The following is a 27,437-nucleotide window of genomic DNA, read 5'->3' as shown; positions in this document are numbered from 1 at the left end:
CACTAAAATAGAATGAGTATGGTCATTGAAAATATTTTCATTACTGTTTTATTAATGCCAAGGGAGAAGTTCATTTTTCCTTTTCAGTTGTGTTCCTTGTAGTGCTTGAATTTCTATATTTTAACAGAAGAAATGAATATGGTCTAGGTGGTAGTGGCTCACATTTGTAATTCTAGCTTCTTAAAGGCTGAGATGTAAAGATTGCAGCTCAAAGGTGGCCTGGGCAGGAAAGACCATGAGGCTCTTTATCTCTAATGAACCACCCAAACAGCTAGAAGTGGAACCGTTTACTTTTCATTGTATGTTGGCATTGAACCTAAGTTCTGTGTATCTGAGCCTAAGTACAGATGGTCTAGCCCACCAGAGCTTGAACTATTCATGGGAGGCTAGTAAAAAGCAAACAGGAGAATGATGAATTCTTTCTGATCGGAATGAGATCCTATTTTGACTTCATTGTGTATTTATCTTCCATATTCCGGAAGAGAGTTTAAGTAAAATTTAGATTGGTGGTTAAATATTCACATGTACTGAAATAAGATTGGTGGTTAAATACTCACATGTACATGCAAATATTCCAAACATTTCTTTTTCATTGATAGCTGAAGAAATACTATGATGATGATGATGATGATGATGATGATATCATGAAGTTTAGGTCACCAAAGTATTTCAGCCTGTAAGAAGTCATTTTGCAGTTTTAGCATTCAGAAAGAATTTTGAATCATCCTGATTTATTTTTTCTCTGATTGTTTGCTTTCTTCTTTTCTTTTTCCTTTCTTTTCCTTCCCTCCCTCCCTTTTCTCCTCCCTCCCTCTGTCCTTCTCCTCCCCACCTCACACTTCTTGGTGTTTCTTCTTCAGGACTCAGGGTGACCCAGTCCACATCAGGCATTCTCATTCACCAAGAATTTACCGCCAATATCGAAGGTCCCAGTGTTCAGATGGGGAGCCATCAGTCTCTCGGAAGTGAAGTAAGTTAGTGGGCAGGTCTAAATACATTAGCCTGTGGTTCCAAAACAACCTTTTTTTCAATGAGAGAAATATCCCTCTTTCACTTAAGTTCTGAGTCTAGCTAGTAACCTATTCTATTTTGTGAGGAGGGTGGTGGTTATTGGGTTCATACTCAGGAGCTCACACTTGCAAGGCAAGCACTCAAAAGCACTCAAGTCTAGCCTCCAGCCTTTTTTGGTTTTAGTTAACTTTTTGATAGGTCTCGGGAATTTTATCCTTTTGAAGCTGGCCTTGGACCTTGATGCTCCCAGTTTCTACTTTCCATATAGCTGGGAAGGCAGGCATGAGCCACCATGCCAAGGCTGTTCATTAATTCTTAAACTCTCTTGCAGTTCAAAAACAGATTTGGAGATGAGAGACAACATAGTACATTAAGGACAACAATCATTCATTATATGGCTTTTGTTTCAATATCCATCCCTTGGTTATCTCATATTGGTATAGTATCTCACTTTGTTATCTGATATATTGAACTTATTTGTATTTGGATATTTGAAATTTTATAGGGAAGGGGGGAAAACCAAGACGGGTGGGGAGTGTGGGGGGGAGGGAAATGGGCACCAAGACATGTGAAAGGGTATCAATGTATGTGAATTAATGCACCTTTTATCTGGCAAATATCATGTAACCCTTTTACTAATTACAATGAAAAACAAAAAAGAAAAAAAAACAGATTTGGTACCACCTCTTCCTGTGACCCAATCCTCAGATGCTCAGGGTGCTGGTGGCTCTACAGTTCATCAGGTTAGTAATAATGAAGTTTTAGAAAGTATACTACTGCTGGCAAATTTCAGAGGCTTCTTGTGCTTTGATGAATTCTGTTTGGTAGGTAATCGATCATTAAGTATATCCTGAGATTCTTTCTTTCTCTTGATGGCACTGGGATATGAACTCAGGGCATGGGCTTGGTAGGCAAGTGCTCTGCGACTTGAGCCATGCTTCCAAGATTCTGTGTTTTAAGACCATCTACAGTAAAAAGAGAAGGAAGGAGTGTGTGATGAAGAGCCAGTAGATGGAATCATTTAAAGTTAAGACAGTACAAGGCCTAAAGTGATCTGACATTAAGATAATGCCTAAATTATTGGCAATTTGAAATGAAGAAGCACTACCTTTTACCTCATTTCCCTGTGCCAGTACTGACACTTGAACTTATGGGCTGTGTCTTCTTAGCTTTTTGCTCAAGGCTGGCACTTTACCACTTGAGCCATAGCTCCACTCCGAACTTTTCGGTGGTTAACTGCAGATTAAAAAAAAAACAAAAAACAAAAAACACCAAAAAAGTGATTCCACAAGAAATACAACACAGTTTGGGAGGGAGGGTCATGTCAGGTGATCAGGGTAGAGGTTGGAATATGTCATTTATCTGTAGAGAGTGCTTTTATTCAAGTTGATTTTCATTACTTAAGAATGGTTCCTCCAGAAAAAGAGGTTTCTTTATACATACCCTCACAGCCGTTGTTTCCCCCTTTGAAACTTTAAATCCTCCAATCCCAGCTTTCTTTGTAATCAGTTACATTGTTCACCAATGAATACTAATAATATCACCCTATAATCAGGCTTATTTTAATTTATTTCATGGTCATCTCAATCTGAGAAGTCCCATGCGACTGAAAATGATTTTTCCTTCCTTGGCTAGCTCCCAAGTAAGGAGACTTCACTCACATGTATCCGCCTGCTGCTGTGGGAAATGCAAACACTGACCCTGAGCGCAACAGCTTCTCAATGTCAGTGTGAATCAAGGTTTCAATTTAAATTCCTGTGTTTGCAATTTCCCACATTTACTTTACAGAATTATACAGAATAAATAGCTCTCATTTTGATTTATGCAAGTCTAGAGCATCTTCTGTCAGCTGTGGTGATCCTAAGCCTGTTTTCAAATGAAACAGCTATCCACTGAGCACCGCAGGAAATGGTACACACCAGCCTGAGCAGTCAGTACAGCCTGGTGGATCACTTCATCTACTCTACTGCCCCAATAACTACTGTCTTGCTTCTAAATAATTAATATTGTACACATTCTGTCCTTTTACAAAAACTACTTGCTGACTCTAGCATATACATGTAAAAATGTTTTCTTTCAGAAAAGAAATGGGTCCAAAGACAGCCTGATTGAAGAAAAACCTCATCTATCTACAAGCAATCTGACTGGAAAGCACACAGCAAAAACAGTGAAAATGGTTCCAGCTGCCCGCCTCAAGATAGAGACTTGATCCTAATGAAGAGCCAGGAGTCTGCTGGGAAGGGTGTATCACTGATACTTGTCACACTGTGAATTAGCTAATGTATCTTGGACCTTCGTCTCCTGAGTACAAAAAGAAAGCATCCTCACTGCTTGTGCTGAACAGAACTGAAGGGTAGCCTTGTAAGCTCGATGTCATGTCTTCCTTTCTGAAACTGGACACCATCCACGCATCTGCCCACAAGCACAACCAGACCAGATGCTTCTTCTCATCAGCCTCCAGGAGTCCTGGCCTGCAACTGGCTTTTACTGTGCAATAGAATGCCAAGTGGGCAGAAAATCATCTTCCCAGCTCCAAGTAGTTTAAAACTAGTGCTCCACATGGAGGCATCACCTTCAGACTGTTTGTATTTACATGAAGATCACTCGAATATTGTATTGTGGCATTAAGTCCCACTGATTATTTACAAATGATGTAAAATCTGTTTTTCAGTGTTACATTTTTATGTATTTTTATTGTAATTAATAGAAGGATTACATGATATTTGCCAGATAGAATGTGCATTAATTCACATACATTGAAACCCTTTCAAATATTCAGTGTTCTTTTTTAAATGTCCTTGTTTTCTAAGTTGGGGGAGGGAAGCTACATGCCAATTGTTGTCCTTCCACTGTCTGGCTACCAAGGTTACCTGGATCTTCACATGACCATGGAAAATGGGGCATCCTTTCTGGCTCCAGGGTTTCCTCTCTGACTACTGCCTCTGCTCTAGTGTGTAGTTACACTCTTCCTTTTAGTCACCTTGGCTACAGTAAACAATTCCCTCTACTTTTCATTTCACTTTTCGCCACTCTGGAACCTCAGACCTACCTAGGACCTCTAGCCCAGATCACATTTATACCTGAGGCCATATGGTTCATTTCTCCAGTTCCGGAGCCGCTTCTATGAAAAGAAAATTGCTGCTGCACAGCTACATTTGGGGTCAGTAAGCTTGTGGCAAGTTCAACATCCTTGTTTAACTGGTCCAAGCCAGACTAAATCCTACCTGCACTGGTCTGTTAATAATTTCCTGCTATAATACAGCCCAAACCCTAAGTGGTCTAACCTTTTCTACCCATCTCTTCAGCCTTACCGCCCCACAGTCCCTGTTAATAGACAGCCATCTTACCAAAGGGTAAAACAGCATAAGGGGTTTAATTTTCTTGCTCCCACTATCCAAAAAGGTACCGTTTTGGGCCCAACCTGACTAGCTCATGCTTCAGACTCAAATCACATGACGGAACTCATCACATAAAGAAAAGTTGGACTTATTTCTTCACCAGCTACATATCCTCCCAGAGGAGCTATGTTTTAGTTATTGTTTTCAGCTCTTAGTACAGTGCTTTGCACTCAATTCTAGCTGTTCAGGAGCCTAAGATTTGAAGGTTGTGGTTCGAAGCAAGCCCTTGAGAATAAATAATCTCCAATTAACTAAAAACAGCTGGAAATTAAGCTGTGGCATAAGTGGCTGAGCAGTAGTCTTGGGCACTAAAACCTTAGGAACAGTGTATAAACTGTGAGTTCAAACCCTTGAAATGGTGCACACAAAAAATACCAAATGCACATACAACCACCCCAGTGAATGTAGTAAAGCACACACGGGAGTTAAACTGTGAGGTAGCTAGTGTAATTATTTGCAAGAAAACCTTGCTAGAAACGATCCCAAGGCTATTAGACATGCTGATGAGACTTCAGAAAGATTTGAAGTTAGTGGTAGTAAAGATTGAACCTTCCCTTAGATGTTTCAGTAACTGAAGACTGTTTTATGGTGAACAAAACACTTAAAACACAAGTGTCAAACTTTAAAACATTTATTCTTAAACTGTCTTAGACGTATAGTCGAGGATGCTGGATAGGCATTTATGTGTTCCGTGCAACTTTTGAAGATCCAACACCTAAAATCCTCACCATGGACGCCCTAAAACGAAAAAACAACAACTTTTGAAAACATGTGCCACATCTTTACTAGACATTGCATGCTTCTTTACCAAAAAAAGTTAACACAATTACTGTATTCAGCTCTGAATACCAACACACCTTTACATTTAGCCAATGAGAATGAATCTAAGCAATCTAGAAAGCCCCTATTTTGTGTTGTTTCCCTCGTACACCATTTTATTTCCTAAGTTTGGGGCAGATGTACTAATGATGAACCACAATATTGAAAAATCGCTCCCCCCCCCCCTCCGTGCAACTCCCTTATCACCTTACCTGAAGTGCCACATGTTTTTCAAGCAGGACAACTCTCCTCAAGCATTCATCTTTCACCTGGAGAAAATTTAATTCAAACTGTTTAAGAGAACCACACACCAAACACGGGCCATCTCAGAGACCACTTATACATGCAGATGAACATAAAAGCATGCACTATCTCTTGTGCAGCTCCACCACCAAAGATACCAAGAATTTGAGGGCAGGAAAAGGCTGCAAAGCATTTATTTGCGCTTTTTTTGACACTGCATTCACTAGTTCGAGAAAGTGAACGGGCAACACAAAGGCTACCAGGAAAGCTTCCTGCGGCCTGAGCTACAGCCACGTGCGCATGAAGACTGGCCTGCCAAGATGGTGGTGTGCACGCACTCACTCTCCCATCACGTCCGTGCCCAGGATGCAGGAGTAATGACCGACATCCTCCACCTCACCTTATCAGGCCGGGTGTGGACCCCAGCGTCTGCAGCCAGAGGGAAGCATCCGCACTGGTCCTCCAGGCCTTCTGTCATTGCACTGTAGCAAGCATAGGCCGAAGGCCGCCTCCCGCCCTCCGGGACTTTCTCGAGAGAAAACGGCTGACTTAGGCCCAGGTTCCAAAGCCAGGCTCCGGGCAGGGGGGCTATCCTGGCCAGCGCCCAGGTGTGGAAGCCCTGAGGGAACACACCGGTCCAGACGCACAAAGCACCATCGCTGCCACTGAAAGGAGGAAATGCATGCCCCCTTCCCAGAATGCTTTTCTAGGGGCCGGAAAGACCCACCAGCCACAGGGTGTGGGAGGAGGCATGTGCCAGCGGACTGTACCATCTGCCACTGCACTCTCGCCTGCCACTCTGCGGCCAAAGGCCACAGGCGCAGGGCGAGTTGAGGGTCTGCAGGACCTCTGGAAGCCGGTTTCCGGTTGAAACCGGTTCTGGTGACAGAAAGACTTTTTCTCAGGTGTGGTCTGGGCAGCAGGTACGGCCCAGAGGCCTCAGACTCGAAGATCCACTGCGCCCCTGAGCGTCTCCAGTCAAGGGACAGTAAGGTCATTCATGAAAACATTTATGATTATGGTTAATCATGAGGACACAGAAAACAAAAATAGGGAACAAAACCTCCAGAGGTGGCCCAACTCCGGGGTAATCTTGGGTACTCAGTAGGCTGGGAATGGAGAATCAGGGTGCGAAGCCAGCCTGGGAGACGCTTCTCTCCAATTAACCAACAGAAAGAGAAAGGCAAAAATGGCGCTGAGGCCCTCGTGGTAGAGAGCTAGCCTTGAGTGACACAGGTAGAGGAGAGAGCCAAGGCCCGCACGCGCGCGTGCGCACACATGAATGGGGCCTGCAGATCAGCGGTTGGAGGCCCTGGGTTTTAAAACTAGTACCGTTAAAAACAAACAAGGTGTTTCGGTTGCATTTTATTTAAACATGCAAATTGGCCACATCATAACCATACAGGGAGATTGTGGTGTTTTGGTTTGTAAATAATAAACTCGTTTTTTCTTCTTGTTGTTCTTGTTCTTCTTGTTCTTCTTGTTTCTGTTGCTCCTCCTTCTTCTCTTACTCCTCTTCTTGTTCTTCTTGTTCTTTTCCTTGTTTTTCTTGTTCCTCCTCCTCCTCCTCCTCCTCCTCCTCCTCCTCCTCCTCCTCCTCCTCTTCTTCTTCTTCTTCTTCTTCTTCTTCTTCTTCTTCTTCTTCTGTCTGTTCTTCTTCTTCTTTTTATTCTCCTCCTCCTTCTCCTTATTGTCAGTCCTGAGGCATGTATCCAGAGCCTGACTACTGTCCTTGAGCTTTCTCAAGGCTAGCACTGTACTGGAGTCTCGGCACCACTTCTGGCTTTTTTTCTATGTATGCTTTACTAAGGAATCGAACTCAGGACTTGGTTGCATGCTAGGCAAGAAACTCTACCACTAAGTCACACTCCCAGCCATAGCTACATATTATTTCTTTTTTAAAAATGTAATCGATATAAATGTATCGGTAACATCATTTTTTTTCCTGTAGGTCCTGGGGCTTGAAGTCTGGGCCTAGGCACTGTCCTTGAGTTGAAGAGCTCAAGGCTACCACCCTACATTTTTAAGCCACAGAGCCACGTCCAATTTTCTGGAGTTTCACATACTTTCCTGCCCAGGCTGACTTTGAATCACAATCCTCAGATCTCAGGCTCCTGATTAGCTAGGATTGCAGTCTTGAGCCACCAGTGCCAGGGGGAATTCATGTTGAAATTCCTGCTAACTCTTATATTTTTATGCAAAATATACTCTGAGCACATTTAGTTCACACAAACATGTTTCAAATGCTCAGTCAGTAGCTGACAAGGCTAGCAATGGAAAGTCTGGAGATGAACTTGGAGTAAAGCTGTGCTTGAGTGGTCATGAAACTTCTTCATTCAAAACCAGGTGCAAGTGGCTAACCCCTTGAATCCTAGACATTTGGAAGCTGAGATCTGAGTATCACAATTCAAAACCAACCCTTGGCAGAAAAATCTGCAAGATTTATATCTAAATAGCTACCAAAATAACTCTCCTAAAGGTATTGCTCAAGTGGTAGAGCATCAGACATCAATTTAAAAAAGTAGAGCAAGGGTGTGAGGCCCTGGTAATGGAAAAAAAGGAAAAATAAAAAAAGGAGAATGATCAGGGAACAGCAGGCTGTGGTGATGGTACCTGGCACAGAGCAAGAAATGAAGTGGGAATGTATGAGACAGAGAGAAGCAAGACATGCAAGGCTCATAACTGTGAAAGAAATTGGGGTTTTATGTTGAAATTTTAGAATTATCACCATAGAGATAAAGCAGAGGTTATTTTGTTTCTTCCTGTTAAGTGTAATCCTTGCAGAGGAGAAAGGTAGTGAGAAAGGCTGTGTGGTTGACAGCAGACTCTCCTAGCTCTTGTAAGTCTTATGAGAGATTCATTCAAAGACTAGTTCAGCACCTTTGTTTCTTTTTTTTCTTTTTCATGCATTTTTATTGCTATTATAAAGGTGTTAAAGTTATATAAGTCAGATAAACAGTTGGGGTTTTGGGGGGGATAGTTTTCGATTTGTGGGTCATGGGGCTTGAGCTGGGCCTGGGCTTGTCCCTGCGCTCTTTGACTCAAGGCTATCACCCAACCCTTTAGCCAAGCCCCACTTCTCATTTTCTACAGCTTAATTGGAGATAAGAGTCTCAGGTCCTTTTGTGCCCGTGCTGCTTTGAACCTTGATCCTCAGATCTCAGCCTCTAGAGTAGTTAGGATTACAGGTGTGAGCCACTACACCAGCTTGTACAGTTGTTTCTGAGCAAACTCACTCCTTCTCCCAGTCTTTCCCACTTTCTCCGTCCCATGCCCACGCACGAGTTGTATAGCTCATGTTCAACATAATGTGCATTGAGAATCACTGTGGCATTTGTTCACTATTTTTCCTTTCATTTCTGTGCCTGATCTTACACTTCAAAGACAGATAAAGGAACAAACAGACAAAAAGAAAAAATGGCAACAAGCAAACAACCTCTTGCTTACGTTTCCTGGAGTTGCTTTGTGTTCTTCTTCAAAGAATATCCTCCTATCATGTTACTGGATGACTATATAGAATCTTAGGTATTTTATCATGTCCCAATGTATTTTTTTGAAAACCACCCAGCATATTTACTTGTAGGTTTATAGGCACATTCTAGCTACAACAAGTGAGTTTGTCTGCCTTACTTCCATTCTAGCCAGCACAAATAAGTGTGTTTGGATTACTTCATTTAGCATAATTTTTTCCAGTTCTGGCTTTGAGCTCAGTGCCTGAGCACTGTCCTTGGGCTTTCTCAAAGCTGGAACTCTACCACTAGAGCCACAGCAACACTTCTGATTTTGTTCTATGTATGTGATACTGAGGAATTTAACCCAGGCCTTTATGCAGGCTAGGCAATCACTCTACCATCAGGCCAAACTGCCGGCCCCATTTAGCACAATTTTTTCCAAGTCTTTCCATTTTCTTAGGAATGGTACAATAGAGATTCCCTATGGCCCGGGAATTCCTCACCTGGGGATTTATCCAATAGAGCACAACCAGGTTCATTGCAGCATTATTTACCATTGCAAGATATGGAATCAATCTAGATGCTCCCTCAGTGGATGAATAGATAAAGAAAATGTGGTATATATGTATACACAATGCAACTCTACTCATCCATCAGAAAGAACGATATTGCACTGTTTTTCTTTTAAAAGAAACAAAAGGAAAAGAAAAAACATGTCTCATCTCTACTATAAATTAAATTTTGTATAAATTAAATATTTAGAGTTAATATATATTCAGCATAATTCCAAGTTGTTTGGAAAAAATTTCAGGGAAGGAAAGAAAATGTATTATAGCCTAGTGATCATTAAAATGAATATATTCACATATATTTTCAGAAGATGTGGATTGTCTTCCTTTGGTTAGCAAAAGCTACATAAAATCCCCCGTACACCATCAGTGGCGGAAACATGCCAGATAGGTAGCCTTGTCCAAGACAGCCATAGGCTAGTGGACTGCTCCAGAAATACAAACTAACAATCCCAACAGGCCCGATGTCAGTACATATAATTACCACCAGGTGGCGGTAGAAAACAAGAACAAAAAATTACACTTCTTTAGCATCACATCACACACCCACTTCAATTTGAATGAAATTACAATTAAGTAACCATATTAACTATAACCATCTCATCTTTCAGGAATTTTTTAAACCCAGTTTACATTCTACACTTTCAGAAATATGACAGATTTTCTAATTAAAATCCTGGTGTAGTTATATAAAAAAGACTTGTTTGGGTAGGTTACTTTGTATTACCCCCGAAATGTTCTGCATGTCAGTTCAGACAGGAATGAACATCTCACACTGTCAACTGCCTGTGTGCTACAGATATATATGTCCTGAATCAACTGGGAAAGTAAGGCTGCAGCGACCTGGAGTCAGCCTGCCAGGAAATATACATAGGAATGTGGGCTGAATAATTTGTAAGTAATTCTGTTATGGGCTAGGCAGCAATTTTGTCTTAAATTTTTTTTTAGTCAGATATAATGATTGCTATGTTAGTCACACTCTGGAAAGAAGTATCTGCTAGATATGAGGCGTTTGTCCCTGGTCGAAACTTTCTTAATAACGACCAAGAATCACAACAAATCAGAGAAAGGCTGGATAAGTGGGACTGCATTAAACTGCGGAGCTTTTGTATGGCAAAGGACATAGCTAGTAAATTAATTAGGAAGCCTACAGAGTGGGAGAAGATCTTCACCAACAAAACAACGGACAAAGGCCTCATATCTAAAATATATCAACAACTCAAAAAATTGAATCACTCCAAAAGTAATCTCCAATGTAACAACCATCCCATTAAAAATGGGCCAAAGACTTAAAGAGAGTCTTCTCTGAAGAAGAAACAAAAATGGCCCATAGACACATGAAATGCTCAACATCTCTGGTTATAAAAGAAATGCAAATCAAAACAAGTCTAAGATTCCACCTCACTCCGGTTAGAATGGCCAGGACCAGGAAAACAAATAATAACCGATGCTGGAGGGGATATGGCCAGGAGGGATCACTAGTACACTGTTGGTGGGAGTGCAAACTCGTTCAACCACTATGGAAAGCAGTATGACAGTGCCTCAAAAGACTAAACACAGAACTCCCCTATGACCCAGCAATTCCACTACTTGGCATTTACACAACCATCCAGAAACAAGGGCATACTAAATCCACTAGCACATCAATGTTCATTGCAGCATTATTCAGCATAGCAAAGATATGGAGTCAACCTAGATATTCCTCAGTTGATGAGTGGATCAACCAATTGTGGTATTTGTACACAATGGAATTCTATGCTGCTGTCAGAAAAAACATCGTCCCATTTATTAGGATAAGGAAAGACTTAAAAAAATCATATTAAGTGAAGTAACCCAGACTCAAGGGAACTTAGGCTCAATAGTTACTCTCATTTGTCATAATCAGTAGAAACCTTGCACTCTACTAGAAGAGATCTGCAATAGAGCAAAACCATGATACATAAGGACATATAATATGAAGCTAATTGAAAGGACCTCCAGGATATTGAAACAAAAGCCGTATAACGAATGATTGTTGTCCTTAATTTGGTATGTTATCTCTCATCTCCTTTCCTTTCCCTTGGGTATCTCATATTGTTACAGCATCTCATTTTGTTATCTGATATATTGAATTTATTTGAATTTGGTTATTTGAAATTTGATAGGGAAGGGGGAAAACCAAGACGGGGGGTGGGGCATGGGCGGGGGGAGGGTAATGGGTACCAAGACATGTGAAAGGGTATCAATGTATTTGAATTAATGCACTTTCTATCTTGCAAATATCATGTAACCCTTTTATTAATTACAATAATAACTATATATATAAAAATATCTGCTAGATTAAAATATATGTTTTTTATTTTTATGACTAAGTATAGATATAGCATGTGGTTCATGTTCACATGATTCCAACAAAATTTTATAAAACTCCATTTCCAAGTCAGTAACTGTGCTTTTCCATGGTGTGGCAGCCTTCTTCCCTTCCCTCCACGCCCCTCCCCTCCCCTCTGCTTCCTTCCCTACCCTTCCCTTCCTCCCTCCTATGCCTTTCCTCTTCCCTGCCCTCCTACCCCTCCCTTTCCTTCTCCTTCCCTTCTCCTTCCCTTCTTTTTCCCTACTCCTTCCCTTCTCCTTCCCTTCTTCTATCGTCCTTCTTCCTTCCTTCCTTCCTTCCTTCCTTCCTTCCTTCCTTCCTTCCTTCCTTCTTTCATTATATCCTGCTTCCTTCCTTTCCTCCCTTACTTTTCCCACTATTTCTCCAAGACTGGGGTATGAACTCTGTATTAAATGCTTTCAAATGCTATGCCACCTGAGCCACACTTTGAACCCCAGCAGTCTTTCTTTGGGAAGCAGGCAGACAGACGGTAGGAGAATGTCTGGTTAGGTGAATACTTTGGTGAGGACAAGATAAGAGAAACAGCAATGATAGAATTGATTTTCTTATAAGTGGCATTAGCTGTCTTCAATCTGTGGCAGAGAATTCCTGGCTGTTCCACTATACTTGGAGTTTCTCAAATGGATAAGCCACTCTTCAAGAGGCAGAACGACATAGCACTGAGAAATGGTGGGAGTACAAAATGATGGGAGGACAGAAACATCCAGTATAGGATGCTGCCAGCTTCTAAAAAAGAAGAATTTTATTTCAGAAAATTCTTCCCTGTAATGGTAACTGTAGCAGAATCCCTGTCATAGGCCATGAAATAAGTGCTTGGCCATTTCCTGTGTTCAGTGGTTCTCCTCATGAGAAGCCACAATGCGTTCATCAGCTGCCACAGGAAACCTAAGCCTTGACACAGCCCAGGGTTTCTCTTTAGAGCTAACAAAGGTAGAGAACTTGGAAACCTGCATTTGAACAATTTCAAAGATTGCAAGTCTCTCATAAATTTATCCTGAGTGAAGGGAAAAGTGAGTTCAGGGGATGGAGGCCTCTCAATACTTTAGCAACTGATACATCATTGAAAGAATTTCACATTTCCTTTTACTTGTGAGGACTTGTCTTTATTTTCTTAAGCCATTGTTGAGCTAACATGAATCTTTATGAGAGGGTAGGTTGGAAAACTCAGTATTAATTAACCCCAATCATGCTAATATGTATCTTTTGTTGTTGTTGTTTTGGTTTCGTTAGATGACAGAGGCAATATTAAGATCTTAAAAGTGACCTCTGTACCTCCGTTCCTCTTGTTTCTGAGATATGGTCGAGTCCCAAATGTTTGGATAAACACAGTTGTCCCCAGAACATCCAGCTCCTAAAGGAACGGCCTGGGCATGTGATTTTCTGTGGTGGTGCAGCCAGCTCAACTTGAATGAGCCCATCTCTGATGGGAGTGGTGGAGTGAAGAGACTGTAAGCAAGAGAGTGAGTCCTTAGTGGATGGCAAGGTGGCCCGTCCCCCATGAGGAAAGGCTGAGACCAGTTGATTTATGTATCTTACAATGTGAGAGACTCCGGGAATAGTAAAATGCACTGGACTGGACTAGCTGGAGCTGCTGCTGTCTGGCAGTGGTCCTTGTGGTAGAAAGGACTTTGGTGGGGACATGGGCATCTCACCTGTGGGAAAAGTTTCCCTACATCAGAAGTGAGAGTAAAAAGAAATTGTGATAGGATCTGCCAATGCACTTCAGGCTGGCACTGAACTTGTGATCAGCCTGTCTCAACTTTCTTAGTACTGGGATTGCAGGTATGTACCCCTAGTCTTGCAAAGAAGTGAGATCATTTTAAAGGAGACTTTGTGTGGAACAGGGTTGCCTATAATGGACTGGGGCAGCGGGGGAGAGGGGAGGCGGTGGTGGTTTGTGGCAGGGACAATAAACAGTAGGCCCAGTGAAGAGATTTAAGAGATCCTCCTGCACATTGTTCAAATCCCAACTGTGCTGATCTCTTGGTGACAATGAGAGGGAGTAGAGTGAGAATGGTAGAGGAAAGTGAGCTCACACTACTACCTGAATTGTAGAAAGTTCCATAAGGGAAGCTGTTTAAATTGTGTGGGAGTGTGTGTGTGTGTGTGTGTGTGTGTGTGTGTGTGTGTGTGTGTGTGTGTGTGTTATTTATTGAGGCTTGAGCTCAGGGACTCCTGCTCTCATTTGGCTTTTTTACTGAAGTATGGTGCTCTACCATTTGAGCCACACCTCCACTTCTACATTAATTGAGTTGAAATAAATTGAACTAGAGCTAACTGAGCTAGATTCCACTTTGAATAACTTCTAATGTTTAATTGAGGTAAAAGTCTCACAGACTTTTCTGCACATGATGGCTTTGAATTGTAATTCTCCAAGTTCAGATGAATCAGTATCTAGGATTACAGGTATGACCCACCACTACCTGACTGAAGTAAGAATATTCTTACAAATTTAAGAAATTGTTATGATAAGGCCACGAGCGTGGCCTACTGGTAGAGTGCTTGCATAGCATGCACAAATACCTGGGTTCGACTACTTGGTACCACATAAGCAGAAAAAGCCAGAAGTGGCATTGTGCATCAACTGGCAGAGCACTAGCCTTGAGAAAACTCAAGGACAGTGCTTAGACACTGAGTTCAAGCCCCAAGACTGGCAAAAAATGTTATTATGAAAATGATGTATAGAGGGGTATAGTTACATAAGGTAAACAGTACATTTCTTTTTGGAAAATGTCACCCCTTCCTTTGTTCTCTCCCAGTGTTTCCCTACTGCTCCCACCCACCCACTGCACAGTTCATTTTCATCCTAGTCTAGTGAGTACCACTGCTGCATTTGTCCACTCTATCTCCATCCATTTCTGTGCTACCCCACATACTTTCTATATTTGTTATATTTTTTTCTTGTTTTAATTTTTGGGATAATGTATGGAGGAGTTATAATTACATTCGTCAAGTAGCAGTGCATTTCTTCTCACACATTGATACCCCTTCTCGTGTTTTGGTCTCCATTTCCCTCCCATCCTCTCCTTCCAATCATCTTGTTTCCCCCTTTCCCTTTCCTATTTCAAATAAATTAATGAACTTATATACAATATACCAGGTAACAAAGTAAGATACTGTAAAAATCTGAGATTAACCAAAGGGCAACAAAAGAGAAGAGAAATATCATAGTAAATTAAGAACAACAATCACACAAGATAAAGCTCTTGTTTCCATATTCTAGAGATCCTTTCACATAGTCCCATTCTATAAGACCTTCTGTATCTAGGTTTTGAGCTGCTGCAATCCTCTGCTAGGAGAATCCTAGGTGTGTACTAATTATTACAAATGAGGGAAACCATGGAGCCTATATTCCTTTTAGTCTGGCTTACTTCACTTAATATTATTTTTTCCAAGTCTTGCCATTTTGTTATGAATAGGACGATGTCATTTTTTGATGGCAACATAGAATTCCATTGTGTAAAAATATCACATCTTCTTGATCCAGTCATGTACTGAGAGGCATGTGAGTTGATTCCATATGTTAACTATGGTGAATAATTTTGCAATGAACATCATTGTGCTAGTACATATTCTATTCTTAAAATTTGAAGGTACAGCAAGAGCCATGACACTTTCTCATATTTTGATGCAGTGATAGGAAAGGAATCCAGGAAGCTGATCTGAAGTGTCAGAGAATACAATAAATCTACTTTCTGCTCACATCCTGTGTGGACCAAATGAACCACTCAGTAACTTGTCCATTGGAATATGTGGGAATGCCCATAACCCTGGATAGATTCTAAGAATGATTGCATTACCGATCAGCAGTGTTCTCAGGCCATTACCCACTCCATTTGAGTCTTAAACCTTTCCTCCCATAGAAGACCTCCTGGTTCCTTTTAGCTTTGTAGTTCTGTGATTCCATTTTATGGCTCAGCCAAGTTTAATATTCACATAGAATTCGTATTTGTAAATTTTATTTACACTGAAACTATTTCCAGAAGGGAGAAAACTAACCAAACTAATGTTCCATTAGTCTTTGTTCTGTGTACTGCACTAAGTCCAGCATTAAGGTTTGCTTGTTTCTCCAATACTTTTCCTCTCTGCTAAACTTTCTGTAGAAAAGCATAGTGAGGTGCAGCACATGTATTTTCTGACTCCCCCATATAAATTCTGCTGACTCAGTCAACATGTGGTGTTTATAGTTTTTGGATGAAAAATCACAGGCAAATGAATTTCCAGAAAGTAAGAGGAATCATCAGTTTAATATAATCAAATATTATAGAAACTTCAGATATATTGTAATTCACTAAACAATTCTGCATTACGTCATGTGCTTCAAAAAGTAGTCCCAGTGTGTTTGTTGTATTTTATGTTGCTTCCTAATGCAGCTGCTGTCTAAGGTTACATAATTGTCTGTAAATTCATTCCTGTGTGTCTCTGCTTCCCCCAGAAAGAGTCGACAAGACCAAATCATGTCTTTAGCTTGTTGATCTCTTTTAAAAGATACCAAATGGTGTGCATTGTAGTTCACCTGAAATGAGAGCGTGATTACAGGGGCATAAAACAGACAGAAGGAGTGGGCAGCAGACATTTTAATCTGCTTGCTGCTTTGCTAGACTTCCTAAAAGTTCAAGTATTATAATAGAAATTGTTTGCTATAGATCTTTACTTGTTTGGGTTCATATTAGTTTTAAATTCAGTAAAACATTCAATCTTTTTTCAAATAAAATGTGTTCAGTTTAACACTGTACACCAACTACCCATTCATTTGCAGAGCACTTGTTATGTTAAACTAGAGCAACAGTAGCAAAAACTGTAACACCCCAATGTTCACAACCAGAGATAGACTTGTTATTTTAATCTACTTTTCATTAAATAATCACAAAGTTTCCTTCACTCTCTCTAGCCCAATGGTTTAGTTCTCCAACGATCATCTTCAAATTCACCATGGCAACCAAAGCCTCAGAAATCTCAGTATCCAATACCCCATGCCCCATTGGAACACAATGTGTTGGGCAGTAAAATATAATAAAATTCCTTTTCAGAATCTCCATTTTTCTTAGGGTCTCAAAAGTTGCTCCATGTAACAGTGATTAATGAGGAACAGTTGGATAGCGTGAAGTAGCTGTTTCTGAGAGAAGTTTGTTTTCAGCCTTACTGGACTCTTAAGTGCTCAGATCTAGCTAAGTGATATGGAGGGGCGATACTTATTGTGAATTAGAAGGTAGGCAGAACATGATTCTTTATTCTAGACTTCTGATGGTGTTATTTGTGGCCATATAGCCCATTTTCCATGGATTAGTGTAGCCAAGGAGCCACATGTGATTCAATGGAGCAAGATCCCCATCTATGTGGTCATTTTGATTGGTTCATTCAGGACAAACTGGCCCCACCCTGGGCCTGGTGTAGCCCTTGTGTGGGACTTGCCTCTACTTGGGTCAAGAAAACTTCTTCTGTCTGTGTGTTCTGACAGTGGGAGGAGAGCTGAGCAATGTGCCTGCAATAGATCAGGAGGAAGGACAGAGACAGGACAGGGGACAAGTGCTGGTTTTGCTTTAGGTCTGGACCTAGGTCTGACTTCAGCTCTGCTATGCATCTCCTGGTTTTGTTTATTTCATTTGTATCTCTTTTATTTGTCCCAACACATATAGCCTTCAAAAAACATTAGAAAAGGTTTTGCTATAAAATGTATCTACTATGTACTTCTACCTGACATGCACTATGCATTTCTTTAAAAAAAGCATTTTATAGCAATCCAAGACATTTATCTGTCTGTCTGTCTGTCTGTCTGTCTGTCTGTCTGTCTGTCTGTTTGTCTGTCTATCTATCTATGTGTATATACCAAGATTTTTCTGAGTACCTACCTATTCTAACACATAGTGACTTAATGGCATTTGCTGGGAAGTGAATGAAGCTAGAGCAAATTATGTTGAGTGAGGTAAGTCAAGACCAAAGGAACAAAAGGCACATGGTATCCTTAATATGTGGATATTAGATCCAAACAGTACAAGAGTAATGACTCAATATTTGGATACCCAATGTTATGTACATGATATGGACATATAAACATAACTACATAGACATAAAAATGTATGATAGGCTATATGCTCCATACACATAATGTTTTATTTTATTTTTGTTTTTCTTTTTTGGTTTTTTTTTGCCAGTCCTGGGTCTTGAACTCAGGGCCCGAGCACTGCCCTTGGGCTTTCTCAAGGCTAGAGCTCTAGTGCTTGAGTCATATCACCAGTTCCTGCTTTGTTCTATGTGTGAGGTACGGAGGAATTGAACCCAAGTCTCGTGCATGCAAGGCAAGTACTCTATAAGTAGGCAAAACTCTTGCCCTAGATATAATATTTTACTACATAGATTATTATGTATCTATGACATACAATCCCTCAGCTTAATTTTAATTATGTTCTAAAATCTAAATGCCAGTAATTGTATATAGAGATTCCCTTCTTGAATACTTGTTTGTTAAACATGACATTTGAAATATGATGTAAAAATCAAAGTTAATAAATAACTATGTTGTCTCTCATACCATTTGCTGTCCCTTGGTTATCTCATATTGGTATAGTATCTCACTTTGTTATCTGATATATTGAATTTATTTGTATTTGGATATTTGATATTTGATAGGGAAGGGGGGAAAACCAAGACGGGTGGGGGATGTGGGGGGGGAGGGAAACGGGTTCCAAGACATGTGAAAGGGTATCAATGTATGTGAATTAATGCACCTTCTATCTGGCAAATATCATGTAACCCTTTTACTAATTACAATAAAAAATATATTAAAAATAAATAAAGAAAGAAAGAAAGAAAAAGAAAAATATCATAGTGGCTTGACAAAGCAACAAGAATTTAATTTTTGGTCTTTGTATTGTCTGGGTAATTCCGATGTGAAATTAGGATGAGCTAATTTTCAATGGCCCTGCTTGTGGGTCTGGAGTGTGTTGTTGGGTTTCTCAGAGCTGACCAGTTTAGGGTAGCCTCACTCAGAGGCCTGGAGTTTGCTGGTCTTAGTGGCAGTATACACAGAAGTGACTGGCCATGCATTACCATCAGGCTAACTCTGGCTCAGTCACATTAACGTTGTAAGTGAGACTGAGAGTAAGTGATGGAGGGCTGAAAGTTCTCTGAATGTTCACACTTGTTCCTGGCACATCAGTCCTTCTGCACTCTTCTGTTTGTTTCATTTGGAAGGAATGGGAATCTTTGTTTTTGGTGCGTTTTTGTTTATTTGCATTTTGTTTTCATTTTGATAGAAGGCCTGGGCCTTGAACCTGTTATCGTCTTGTCTCTGTATCCGGGGTCATAGGATTACAGGCAGTAATCTTGTTCTTAATGGGAGGAGCAGAAACCCGAAGTAAACAGATGCAGGAAGCTATAGGATAACTCATCTATTAATGCACAAACTTCATTGAAGGTCATTCAGTTACAAAGAAGCAGAAACTGGATTTGAGAGTTATTCTTTTGACTGAAAATTCACTGTTCTTCAACCTTTCTCTTGAGACTTGCCAATAGATCCATGTGGTCCACGTGTCACAATCAACTTAGCTTCCAAATTCCTATCCTTACATTATTTTTGAATGACTTGGGAGTTATTCTGGGTGTCCTTTGTTATAATAAAGATCTTCACTGTCCAATAATGGCGCATGCTTTGCTAACACTACATAAGCAACTTGACTCTTATTTAGATCCACAACACAACCGAGGTTCCCAATTCCATGCATATCCTAGCTATAAGGAGAAATACCAGGTGTTATTTTAGAAAGGCAGATAAAGTAACATGGAGTACCTAGTTAATTTGTCAGCAATATAGGAAGGAAAGAAATGACACTTTTGAGCACATGCCAATTGGAAACTGGAAGCTGGGGGGAGGTGGAATCTGTAGATGAGGAAGAATGTTGTCTACAAGCAGAGGAAAGAAATATGGCGTTGGGTCTTACTCCCGGGATCCTAAGCAAGGCCGCCATGGCAGTGGCTTCCACTGAGAACCTTGACAGCCCATGGGCAAGGCTCTAGGCTCATTCCAGAGCAAGCCTTTTCCAAGTCATTGCAAAGAAGCAGAGCAAGTGTTACAGATCCAAGGCCTACAGAGCCTGGAACTTCATTGTAAGTCTTAATGGAACCTCAGTCAAAATCATTTTGTCACTATTAAAACAATTTAGCTCAAACCTCTAAGTCATACTTGCCTCAACAATGCTAACATTGTTATGTACATTCTCCTAGATTAATCCTCACGTTATTGTGGGTGGTGGTAAAATAGGCAACCGTAGGACCCAAATACAAACATGCATAGATTTTGGGGAAGAAAGCAAAATCAGGAGGGCACAGAAAGTTATAGTGGAAGCCGGTTACAGTGGCTAATGCCTATAATCCCAACTATTTGGTAGACTGAGATCTGAGGATGACTGTTGGGGACCGACTGTGGGGTCAATGACCTTGGACCTGACCTTGTACCTACACAACTGTATACACAAGGAAGTAACTCTTATCAGGATAACTTTAAGCAATGTCAATCAGTTCTTATCAGGATAACTTTAAGCAATGTCAATCAGTTCTTATCAGGATGACTTTAAGCAATGTTAATCCTGTCTCATTTATCCTATATGTGACTTGTTTACTATTTTGTATGAATGTAGCCTCTGGCAGTTCCCTAGTTTTAAGAAGAGTATTTAAGGTCGGAACTTAAAATAAAGGAGAGAGTCTTAGGCGGCAGTCTGGAGCTCACAGTCTTCTTGGACTGCTGACTTGGGCTGTAGTCCTCCCGATCTCCATCTGTTTGTCTCTCTTCTATTTTTTCCTAGTCCTTGTCCCTATTTCAGGAATCCCAATCCGTGAACCCTGGTTTGCTGCCGGCTGGCCCTGGCAACTGGCACCTGAACAGGGACCCTGAAAATCTGGGACGAAGGCGGAGGACCCCGCTGTGGTGAGTAACACATCGTAGGACTATTTAAAGAGGATTTTAAGAGCGTGAGAGAGCGGAAGGCTGTATTGTCCAGAGTAAAAATTATGGGTCAAGTTAATAGCCATACATCATATTTACCAATCTTAACAGGCCTACTTGAAGCCCACGGAAAGTGGGTGGAAAAAGGGGTGCTTCAGAGCTTCCTACAGTTTGTCGAGGAGGCATGCCCGAGGTCTATAGAGAAGGAATTCCTAAAAACCTGGCAGCGGATAGGAAAAAGAATTCAAGATTATTATAATGTATGTGGCCCCGAAAAGACCCCAGTAGAGGCTATTACTGTATGGAATTTAGTAAGTGAATGCATAGATCCTCAACATGAGAATGCTGAACTTGATCTTGAATTAAGGGAACTTTATGAATTAAAGGACCCTTCTGAAAAATCTGAGGCTGAGCCATATGCCGCAGCCCAAGAGAGTCTAAGTGAGATCTTGAAAATGGAACAACAACCAGTAGATATTGAGTATCAGAATTCAAATTTGAATATCAGGGAGGAAAGTTATGATGAGCCAATGGAGGAATGGATAGCTACGATAGAAAAGAGGTTAGAAGAAATCCTACATCTACTATCTAAAATGCGGATAGAGCAGAGAGCCCCCCCAGAAGTAGGAAGGAAATATGACCCTCAGGCCACTATGGTCTCTGATTCTAAACCTTACCCCTCACACCCACCGCCTCTGGCTGCAGCCTTACGGCCCCAATCCCTTTTTCAACCTTTAGGCAAGCCTAAAGGCCCTAGCAACAAGTCCCTTTTAACAGGCACTAAAACCAGGCACAGTGCATCGCAATTAAACCTGGCTCAGGCTGCTAGAGAGAGGGAAGATATTTCAGGACCTCGATGCTTCCCAGTTTAGTTGATCATGATGAACAATTATACCATCAACCTGTTCCTGTTAAACTATTACAGGATTTAAAAAGTACCTGCTCCCAATATGGGCCAACTGCCCCTTTTACTCAAGTAATATTGGAGGCCATGTGTGCTGGTATTGTATGCCCAAATGACTGGAAGCGGATTGCCAGAGTATGCCTTAGTGCAGGAGAGTACTTATTATGGGAGAAAGAGTTCACTGCACAGTGTTGGGCTAAAATTGAAACAAATAGGTCTAAGAACCTGCCTTACACTTTTGATCAGTTGTTAGGAGAGGGAACCTATAAAAACACCGACGATCAATTGGGTTATGCAAAGGAAGCCTACTCACAAATAAATGCTGCGGCGAAAGAGGCTTGGAAAAGGTTACGTAATTCCAGTCGTACAAAAAATTTAGTAGAAGTTAAACAGGGACCGAATGAACCTTATCAAGAATTTTTGTCTCGATTAATGGAGACTGCAGACTGCTTAGTACAAGATGAGAATGCAAGGAAGATTATAGTTAGACACATAGCCTATGAAAATGCCAACGCCGCCTGTCAGGCGGCTATCAGACCCCATAGAAATAAGGGAGGAATCACGGACTTTATTTCACTGTGTGCTGATATTGGACCCTCCCATGTACAAGGCCCTACTTTAGCCGCCGCTCCTCAAGGAAAGACTGCTACTGAATTTCTAAAATATAGAGGCCAGAGGCATTCCCGGGCTGCTAGACCCCCAGGGCGTTGCTTCTCTTGTGGACAAATAGGACATTGGATGATGTAATGCCCACGCCAGGCCAGGTTAAAGAGAGAAAAATTACCTGGCACATGTCCACACTGTTGTAAAGGGAAGCACTGGGCTAAAGATTGCAAGTCAGCAACAAATCGCAATGGCCGCCCGTTTTCAGGAAACTGGAGAAGGGGCCAGCCTCTGGCCCCGCAAAACCATGGGGGAGTTCCTCCCTCTTCTCGGCCACAAGTAAATCTTCTAACAACCCCCCAAAATCAGTCTCCAGCCTCTTCCGTGCCACCCCAGGCAGCGCAGGATTGGACCTCTGTTCCTCCACCTGCTCAGTATTGACCCCAGAGATGGGGACACAAGCTCTCCCCACGGGGGTCTTTGGTCCCCTTCCCCCGGGATGGCTGGATAGCTGTTAGGGCGAAGTAGCTCAGCCCTTAAAGGGATACAGATTACACCTGGCAAAATTGACCAGGATTTCACTGGAGAAATCAAAGTTATGGCCTCTGCCCCGAAACATGTGGGATCGATACCAGCTGGTCAAAAATTAGCACAACTAATACTTGTGCCTTTACCTCATGGGGAGACTGCTAATTCTTCTGCCCCATGCAGACAGAGAGGATTTGGATCCTCTGATATCTATTGGGTACAAAGCATAAAACAAGAGAGGCCTGAGATGACTATATTTATACAAGAAAAACCCTTTAAAGGAATATTAGACACAGGAGCGGATGTGTCTGTAATATCTAAAAAGCATTGGCCAGCCCAATGGCCCCTGACAACCTCTATGACTTCCCTACAGGGGATTGGGCAAGCAACTGACCCACAGCAGAGCAGTGCGATCCTTGTTTGGAGAGATGAGGAAGGGCACTCTGGTTATTTTCAGCCATTTGTCCTGGATCATCTGCCAATTAATTTATGGGGTCGTGATCTCATGGAAAAAATGGGAGTGTGTATGTTTAGTCCTAGTGCTGCGGTCACTAAGCAGTTACTTGATCAAGGCCTCCTCCCCTTTAGGGGACTAGGCCAAGCAGCACAGGGGGAGCCAGAGCCACTCCAACCCCAGTCTCACCCCCCGAGACAAGGATTAGGGTATTCTTTAACGGGGGCTGTTGTTTGTCCTGCCCCTCATGCTGATCCCATAAGTTGGCTCTCTGAAGAACCAGTATGGCTCGAACAGTGGCCTCTTTCTCTAGAAAAGATCATTGCAGTTCAGCAGCTGGTACAGGAACAGCTAGACTTGGGACATGTGGCCCCTTCTAACTCTCCATGGAATTCTCCAATTTTTGTTATAAAGAAAAAGTCAGGTAAATGGAGGCTGTTACAGGATCTGAGAAAGATAAATGCTCCTATGGAACTGATGGGAGCCTTACAGCCCGGCTTGCCTTCACCCATGGCAATCCCAAAGGATACTTACAAGATTATTATAGATTTGAAGGATTGTTTCTATACTATACCCCTGTCGCCTCAAGACTGTAAGCGCTTTGCCTTCAGCGTCCCCTCTGTTAATTTTAAAGAACCCATGAAGCGATATCATTGGCTTGTGCTCCCACAGGGCATGGCAAAAAGCCCAACTTTATGTCAAAGTTTTTTAGCCAGAGCCATTTCTTCCACCCGTGAAAAATTTTCTTCTGTTTATATTGTTCATTATATGGACGACATCTTGTTGGCTTGTTCTGACACTATTGTCGTACGACAAGCCTTTGGACAACTAAAGCAAGATCTGAGCCTCTTTGGCCTTATACTAGCAGCTGAAAAGGTTCAGGAACACCCCCCTTTTACGTATTTAGGCCATATATTAGGCCCACACTATTTTAAAAGCCAAAAAATACAATTAAAAACTTCACACTTAAGAACTCTTCATGATTTTCAGCAATTCTTAGGAGATAGAAATTGGCTTCGGCCTTATCTAAAGCTGTCCACAGGAGAGTTAAAACCCCTCTTTGATCTCTTAAAAGTAGATACCAACCCTACATCCTTGCGCAATTTAAATCCCGACGCCAGGAGGGCCATCCAAATCGTAGAAAAGGCAATTTCCCAGCAACAAGTGAACTATTGTGACTACTCTAAACCATGGGGAGTTTACATTTTAGCTACTTCTGATTCCCAACTGCTGTATTGTGGCAGGATGGCCCCCTTTTATGGCTTTATCTACCATCAACACCCGGCAAAGTGCTGACCCCCTACTACGAATTGGTAGCTAATCTGATACATATGTGCCGAGTGGATTCCCGTAAATATTTAGGTCAGGAACCTCATTTTATCTGTGTCCCATATAATTCACAACAACAATATTGGCTATTCACCCATTGCGATTCTTGGGCCATTGCTTGGGCCAATTACTCGGGAAAAATTTTGCATCACTACCCGTCTAACAAACTTCTCCAATTTGCTGCGTGTCATACGTTCCTATTTCCTTCCATAGTACGAGCCTCGCCTTTATCTTCTGCCGCTTTAGTATTTACAGATGGATCCTCTAATGGAACGGCTGCTTTGACCATTAATGGGAAAACTCAATCTTGGGTTACGGGTTTTTCCTCCGCCCAAGAGTTAGAATTAGAGGCTGTTTTACAAGCACTCGTCCTGTTACAAGACGAGCCCTTTAACTTATACTCAGACAGTCAATATGTTATTCGTGCTCTTCAAGTCATAGAAACTGTTCCCTTTATTGGAACTACTAACTCCATTATCCAGACCCAATTTCGCCAAGTACAAACTTTGCTTTGTTCTTGCAACCACCCTGATTTTTGGCTTCATTCGAGCTCACACTAATCTTCCTGGCCCTTTAAGTGAGGGTAACACAGTAACTGATTCTGCCACTAGAGTTTATTTAACTCAAGTTGAACTTGCTAAGCAGTCACATGCCATCCATCATCAAAACAGCCGAGCCTTGCGCCAACAGTTTAAATTATCTAGACAAGCGGCACGTCAAATAGTTAAAACTTGCTCCAACTGTGTGCCCTTCTCATCAGCTCCTCATTTAGGTATAAATCCAGGAGGACTGCTTTCTAATCACATTTGGCAGATGGATGTCACACATGTTCCATCATTTGGCCGATTAAAATATGTTCATGTTACTGTAGATACTTATTCTAATTTTATCCTGGCCCCCCCCTTGCTGGGGAAGCTACTAAACATTGTATTTCTCACTGCATTCGATGTTTTGCTGTGATGGGGATTCCCTCGCAAATAAAAACAGATAATGGCCCTGGCTATGCAGGCCAAGCATTTCAATCCTTCTGCCATTCTTATATCACTCATATTACAGGCATTCCTTACAATCCTCAAGGTCAAGGCATCGTGGAGAGAGCTAATGGATTATTAAAACATCAAATTGCTAAAATACAGAAAGGAGAGTCGTATCCCGCTACCCCTGTGAATATACTTAATCATGCTTTATTTGTTTTAAATTTTTTGAATCTGGATTCAAATAATTTATCTACTGCTCAGCGATTCTGGGAAAAAAGAGAGCAGCGTGCTTTTGCCTTAGTAAAATGGAAGGATCCCCTAACTGGTGCACGGCACGGACCAGATCCTGTTCTAACCTGGGGTAGAGGGCATGTATGTGTTTTCTCACAGGAAGAAAATGATGCCCGTTGGCTGCCCGAACGCTATGTTCGGATTGTGGAGAGTGACAGTGGTCATCCAAGCAGCGACTCACTGGACCTTCACCCCCAATCCTCCAGCAATGCATCCAGTAATGGGGAAAAGACCTGAATTCATGTTTTTGTGTTAAGTGTAAAAGTCTCTGTTTCTTTGTCTTTTTTGTGTTACATATTTTTTCTTGTCCAGTTTTGTCTTTGAAATTGGTACCAGTTTTAAATATGGATCCTTATGGTTTTTCTAAAGTTTTGTTTTGAACCTGGTTCTCACCTGCAAGAGTTAAATTGGCAAAGCTCTCTTGACACAAACTTCCGGAAAATGAACGGCCAATATTAATTTTGTGCACTTTAAAATCTTTGAGTATGAATGTGTGTGAATGAGTGAGTGAACATGTTCAAGGTTTAATCAAGAAAATCATTTAGGTTTGAATTATTGCATTGTTTTAAAGAGGGGGGAGAATGGAACATTAGATCAGCAAAAAAAAAATGAACTTGATGTTCGTATGACAGCTCTTAAGTCCCATTAAGAAGGTCGAATCAGTAGATTGGAGGGAGAACTCCAAGAGCATCAAGAGAGCTAATTAGAGCAGAGAAAAGAGCCTCAAGAACCTACTAGTAAGGTCCCAGAACAGCAGAGACAGATCACGTTGAAAACTACTGCAGCTTCTGAAGAATTGCCAGCACTTCAGATCCACCAACAGCCAATATCAAGCCAACTCCTGTTGTTTCTACTCCAAGTAAAGTGACAACTGAAGCTATGGCTGGGAACAAATCAACACCTATGGCCAGTACCCGTCCAATGGTCACATCTGCAACAGTCACCAATCGACCAACTCCACAGATCTAAGCCCCAGATTGATGAATTCCCCCCCGAGAGGAATCGCAGTCAAGGATGGGATAAGAGAGGACGCTCTCTGACCAACCTAAGACAGGGCCTTCAGCTTGATCTGAAGAAGTTCCCCATGACGGGTAAGGCAGAGTCAGCGATCCACCCAACCTAAGACAAGCAAGTCCGCATCTTTTAAAAGAAAGATGGGGGAGATGTTGGGGACCGACTGTGGGGTCAATGACCTTGGACCTGACCTTGGACCTACACAACTGTATACACAAGGAAGTAACTCTTATCAGGATAACTTTAAGCAATGTCAATCAGTTCTTATCAGGATGATTTTAAGCAATGTTAATCCTTTCTCATTTATCCTATATGTGACTTGTTTACTATTTTGTATGAATGTAGCCTCTGGCAGTTCCCTAGTTTTAAGAAGAGTATTTAAGGTCGGAACTTAAAATAAACGAGAGAGTCTTAGGTGGCAGTCTGGAGCTCACAGTCTTCTTGGACTGCTGACTTGGGCTGTAGTCCTCCCGAACTCCATCTGTTTGTCTCTCTTCTATTTTTTCCTAGTCCTTGCCCCTATTTCAGGAATC

At 41.5% G+C, this 27,437-nt stretch overlaps 1 non-coding gene across 1 annotated transcript; it reads right to left on the bottom strand.

The window, feature by feature from the left end:
• Positions 1–5,594: 5,594 nt before the first annotated feature.
• LOC150039593 (small nucleolar RNA SNORA13) lies at positions 5,595–5,729 on the bottom strand. Its single transcript, XR_016534316.1, has one exon. It is a non-coding gene; the product is annotated as a small nucleolar RNA SNORA13 (small nucleolar RNA).
• Positions 5,730–27,437: the final 21,708 nt, after the last annotated feature.

The sequence above is a fragment of the Megascapheus bottae genome, unplaced genomic scaffold (genome assembly GCF_031878675.1).
Source record: "Megascapheus bottae isolate mThoBot1 unplaced genomic scaffold, mThoBot2.hap1 HAP1_SCAFFOLD_41, whole genome shotgun sequence".
Classification (NCBI taxonomy): Eukaryota; Metazoa; Chordata; class Mammalia; order Rodentia; family Geomyidae; genus Megascapheus; species Megascapheus bottae.
Note: the sequence above shows the minus strand (reverse complement) of the source record. Positions and strands in the feature narration are given on the sequence as shown.